Source organism: Diabrotica undecimpunctata, unplaced genomic scaffold (assembly GCF_040954645.1).
Source record: "Diabrotica undecimpunctata isolate CICGRU unplaced genomic scaffold, icDiaUnde3 ctg00000572.1, whole genome shotgun sequence".
Classification (NCBI taxonomy): domain Eukaryota; kingdom Metazoa; phylum Arthropoda; class Insecta; order Coleoptera; family Chrysomelidae; genus Diabrotica; species Diabrotica undecimpunctata.
In genome coordinates, this window is record NW_027311887.1 from 2160342 (window position 1) to 2166103 (window position 5762).

The following is a 5762-nucleotide window of genomic DNA, read 5'->3' on the forward strand; positions in this document are numbered from 1 at the left end:
GTAGGAGTCGAGAGGTGAAAAGTGTATGTGTGTGTGTGCGTGTGTGTGAACGTGTGTGCGTGTCAGTGTGTGTGTGTCCGTTTGGCTCGCAGAGATTAGAATACGGCCGAGGCAAGAAGGCCATGCCTGTCTTAAGAGGCGACTAATGGATAGGAGTCGAAAGGTGGAGAGTGTATATGTGTGTGTGCGCGTGTGTGCGTGCGTGTGTGTGTGTTCTTGTATGTGTGTGTGTGAGTGTGTGTGTCCGGTCGGCTCGCAGAGATAAGAACATGGCCGTGGCAAGAAGTCCCTGCCTTTCGAAATAGAAGAATAATGGGTAGGAGTCGAGAGGTGAAGAGTGTATATGTGTGTGTGCGCGTGTGTGCGTGCGTGTCTGTGTTTGTTCTTGTATGTGTGTGTGTGAGTGTGTGTGTGTCCGGTCGGCTCGCAGAGATAAGAACATGGCCGTGGCAGGAAGGCCCTGCCTGTCGTAAGAGGCGACTAATGGGTAGGGGTCGAGAGGTGAAGAGTGTATGTGTGTGTGTGCGTGTGTGCGTGTTTGTGTGCGTGTGTGAGTGTGTGTGTATGTGTGTGTGTCCGTCTGGCTTGCAGAGGTTAGAATACGGCCAAGGCAAGAAGGCCCTGCCAGTTGTAAGGGGCGACTAATATGTAGGAGTCGAGAGGTGAAGAGTGTATGTGTGTGTTTGTGCGTGTGTGCGTGTGTGTGTGCGTGTGTGAGTATGTGTGTGTGTCCGTTTGGCTTGCAGAGATAAGAACACGGCCGTGGCAAGAAGTCCCTGCCTGTCGTAAGAGGAGAATAATGGGTAGGAGTCGAGAGGTGAAGAGTGTATGTGTGTGTGTGTGCGTGTGTGCGTGTGTGGGCGTGTGTGAGTGTGTGTGTATGTGTGTGTGTCCGTTTGGCTTGCAGAGATAAGAATACGGCCGAGGCCAGAAGGCCCTGCCTGTCGTAAGAGGAGAATAATGGGTAGGAGTCGAGAGGTGAAGAGTGTATGTGTGTGTGCGTGTGTGTGTGTGTGCGTGTGTGAGTATGTGTGTGTGTTAGTTTGGCTTGCAGAGATGAGAACACGACCGCGGCAAGAAGGCCCTGCTTATCGTAAGAGGCGACTAAAAGGTAGGAGTCGAGAGGTGAAGAGTGTATGTGTGTGTGCGTGTGTGCGTGTGTGTGTGTTTGTGCGTGTGTGAGTGTGTGTGTATGAGTGTGTGTGTCCGTTCGGCTTGCAGAGATATGAATACGGCCGGAGCAAGATGGCCCTGCCTCTCGTAAGAGGCGACTAAAAGGTAGGGGTCGAGAGGTAAAGAGTGTATGTGTGTGTGTGTGTGGGTGTGTGTGTTTGTCCGCTCGGCTCGCAGAGATAAGATTACGGTTGTGGCAAGAAGGCCCTACCTGTCTTAAGAGGCGGCTAATGGATAGGAGTCGAGAGGTGGAGAGTGTGTGCGTGTGCGTGTGCGTGTGCGTGGGTGCGTGTGTGTGCGTGTGTGCGTGTGTGTGTGTGTTTGTGTGTGCGTGTGTGCGTGCGTGTGTGTGTGTGTTTGTGAGTGTGTGTGTATGTATGTGTGTGTGTCCCTTCGGCTCGCAGAGATAAGAAAACAGCCGTGGCAAGAAAGCGATGCAAATCGTACGGGGCGACTAATGGATAGGAGTCGAGAGGCGAAGAGTGGGCGACTAATAAGTAGGAGTCGAGAGGAGAAAAGTGTATGTGTGTGTGCGTGTGTGCGTGTGTGTGTGCGTGTGTGAGTATGTGTGTGTGTCCGTTCGGCTTGCAGTGATAAGAACACGGCCAAGGCAAGAAGGCCCTGCCTATCGTAAGAGGCGACTAATAGGTAGGAGTCGAGAGGTGAAGAATGTATGTGTGTGTGCGTGTGGGCGTGTTTGTGTGTGTGTGAGTGTATGTGTGTGTGCGTGTGTGCGTGCGTGTGTGTGTGTGTGTTTGCGAGTGTGTGTGTATGTATGTGTGTGTGTCCCTTCGGCTCGCAGAGATAAGAAAACAGCCGTGGCAAGAAAGCGATGCAAATCGTACGGGGCGACTAATGGATAGGAGTCGAGAGGCGAAGAGTGGGCGACTAATAAGTAGGAGTCGAGAGGAGAAAAGTGTATGTGTGTGTGCGTGTGTGCGTGTGTGTGTGCGTGTGTGAGTATGTGTGTGTGTCCGTTCGGCTTGCAGTGATAAGAAAACAGCCGTGGCAAGAAGGCGATGCAAATCGTACGGGGCGACTAATGGGTAGGAGTCGAGATGTGAAGAGTGGGCGACTAATAAGTAGGAGTCGAGAGGTGAAGAGAGTATGTGTGTGGGTGCGTGTGTGCGTGTGTGTGTGCGTGTGTGTGTATGTGTGTGTGTCCGTTCGGCTCGCAGAGATAAGAACACGGCCGTGGCAAGAAGTCCCTGCCTGTCGTAAGAGGCGACTAATGAATAGGAGTCAGGAGGTGAAGGGTGTATGTGTCTTTGTGTGTGTGCGTGTGTTTGTGCGTGTGTGAGTATGTGTGTGTGTATATGTGTGTGTGTCCGTTTGGCTTGCAGAGATAAGAATACGGCCGAGGCAAGAACGCCCTGCCTGTCTTAAGAGGCGACTAATGGATATTAGTCGAGAGGTGGAGAGTGTGTGCGTGTGCGTGTACGTGTGCGTGTGTGCGTGTGTGCCTGTGTGCGTGTGTTTGTGTATGCGTGTGTGTGTGTGTGTGTCCTTTCGGCTCGCAGAGATAAGAATACGTCCGTGGCAAGAAGGCCCTGCCTGTCTTAAGAGGCGACTAATGGATAGGAATCGAGAGGTGGAGAATGTGTGCGTGTGCGTGAGTGCGTGTGTGCCTGTGTGCGTGTGTTTGTGTGTGTGTGCGTGTGTGAGTATGTGTGTGTGTCCGTTCGGCTTGCAGTGATAAGAAAACAGCCGTGGCAAGAAGGCGATGCAAATCGTACGGGGCGACTAATGGGTAGGAGTCGAGATGTGAAGAGAGTATGTGTGTGGGTGCGTGTGTGCGTGTGTGTGTGCGTGTGTGTGTATGTGTGTGTGTCCGTTTGGCTTGCAGAGATAAGAATACGGCCGAGGCAAGAACGCCCTGCCTGTCTTAAGAGGCGACTAATGGATATTAGTCGAGAGGTGGAGAGTGTGTGCGTGTGCGTGTACGTGTGCGTGTGTGCGTGTGTGCCTGTGTGCGTGTGTTTGTGTGTGCGTGTGTGTGTGTGTGTGTGTCCATTCGGCTTGCAGAGATAAGAACACGGCCGTAGCAAGAAGTCCCTGCCTGTCGTAAGAGGCGACTAATGGGTAGGAGTCGAGAGGTGAAGAGTGTATGTGTGTGTGTGTGTGTGCGTGTGTGCGTGTGTGGGCGTGTGTGAGTGTGTGTGTATGTGTGTGTGTCCGTCTGGCTTGCAGAGGTAAGAATACGGCCAAGGCAAGAAGACCCTGCCAGTTGTAAGGGGCGACTAATAGGTAGGAGTCGAGAGGTGAAGAGTGTATGTGTGTGTGTGCGTGTGTGCGTGTGTGTGTGCGTGTGTGAGTATGTGTGTGTGTCCGTTTGGCTTGCAGAGATAAGAACACGGCCGTGGCAAGAAGTCCCTGCCTGTCGTAAGAGGAGAATAATGGGTAGGAGTCGAGAGGTGAAGAGTGTATGTGTGTGTGTGTGTGTGTGCGTGTGTGCGTGTGTGGGCGTGTGTGAGTGTGTGTGTATGTGTGTGTGTCCGTTTGGCTTGCAGAGATAAGAATACGGCCGAGGCCAGAAGGCCCTGCCTCTTGTAAGGGTCGACTAATAAGTAGGAGTCGAGAGGTGAAGAGTGTATGTGTGTGTGCGTGTGTGCGTGTGTGTGTGTGTGCGTGTGTGAGTATGTGTGTGTGTTAGTTTGGCTTGCAGAGATGAGAACACGACCGCGGCAAGAAGGCCCTGCTTATCGTAAGAGGCGACTAAAAGGTAGGAGTCGAGAGGTGAAGAGTGTATGTGTGTGTGCGTGTGTGCGTGTGTGTGTGTTTGTGCGTGTGTGAGTGTGTGTGTATGAGTGTGTGTGTCCGTTCGGCTTGCAGAGATATGAATACGGCCGGGGCAAGAAGGCCCTGCCTCTCGTAAGAGGCGACTAAAAGGTAGGAGTCGAGAGGTGAAGAGTGTATGTGTGTGTGCGTGTGTGCGTGTGTGTGTGTTTGTGCGTGTGTGAGTGTGTGTGTATGAGTGTGTGTGTCCGTTCGGCTTGCAGAGATAAGAATACGGCCGTGGCAAGAAGGCCATACTTGCTGTATGGAGCGACTAATTGGTAGGAGTCGAGAGGTGAAGAGTGTATGTGTGTGTGCGTGTGTGCGTGTATGTGTGTTTGTGCGTGTGTGAGTGTGTGTGTATGAGTGTGTGTGTCCGTTCGGCTTGCAGAGATATGAATACGGCCGGGGCAAGAAGGCCCTGCCTCTCGTAAGAGGCGACTAAAAGGTAGGGGTCGAGAGGTGAAGAGTGTATGTGTGTGTGTGTGTGAGTGTGTGTGTTTGTCCGCTCGGCTCGCAGAGATAAGATTACGGCCGTGGCAAGAAGGCCCTACCTGTCTTAAGTGGCGGCTAATGGATAGGAGTCGAGAGGTGGAGAGTGTGTGCGTGTGCGTGTGCGTGTGCGTGTGCGTGTGCGTGGGTGCGTGTGTGTGCGTGTGTGCGTGTGTGTGTGTGTGGGCGACTAATGGATAGGAGTCGAGAGGCGAAGAGTGGGCGACTAATAAGTAGGAGTCGAGAGGTGAAAAGTGGGCGACTAATAAGTAGGAGTCGAGAGGTGAAAAGTGTATGTGTGTGTGCGTGTGTGCGTGTGTGTGTGCGTGTGTGAGTATGTGTGTGTGTTAGTTCGGCTTGCAGAGATAAAAACACGACCGAGGCAAGAAGGCCCTGCCTATCGTAAGAGGCGACTAATAGGTAGGAGTCGAGAGGTGAAGAATGTATGTGTGTGTGCGTGTGGGCGTGTTTGTGTGTGTGTGAGTGTATGTGTGTGTGCGTGTGTGCGTGCGTGTGTGTGTGTGTGTTTGTGAGTGTGTGTGTATGTATGTGTGTGTGTCCCTTCGGCTCGCAGAGATAAGAAAACAGCCGTGGCAAGAAAGCGATGCAAATCGTACGGGGCGACTAATGGATAGGAGTCGAGAGGCGAAGAGTGGGCGACTAATAAGTAGGAGTCGAGAGGTGAAAAGTGTATGTGTGTGTGCGTGTGTGCGTGTGTGTGTGCGTGTGTGAGTATGTGTGTGTGTCCGTTCGGCTTGCAGTGATAAGAACACGGCCAAGGCAAGAAGGTCCTGCCTATCGTAAGAGGCGACTAATATGTAGGAGTCGAGAGGTGAAGAATGTATGTGTGAGTGCGTGTGGGCGTGTTTGTGTGTGTGTGAGTGTATGTGTGTGTGCGTGTGCGCGTGCGTGTGTGTGTGTGTGTGTTTGTGAGTGTGTGTGTATGTATGTGTGTGTGTCCCTTCGGCTCGCAGAGATAAGAAAACAGCCGTGGCAAGAAGGCGATGCAAATCGTACGGGGCGACTAATGGGTAGGAGTCGAGATGTGAAGAGTGGGCGACTAATAAGTGGGAGTCGAGAGGTGAAGAGAGTATGTGTGTGGGTGCGTGTGTGCGTGTGTGTGTGCGTGTGTGTGTATGTGTGTGTGTCCGTTCGGCTCGCAAAGATAAGAACACGGCCGTGGCAAGAAGTCCCTGCCTGTCGTAAGAGGCGACTAATGAATAGGAGTCGAGAGGTGAAGAGTGTATGTGTCTTTGTGTGTGTGCGTGTGTTTGTGCGTGTGTGAGTATGTGTGTGTATGTGTGTGTGTGTGTCCGTTTGGC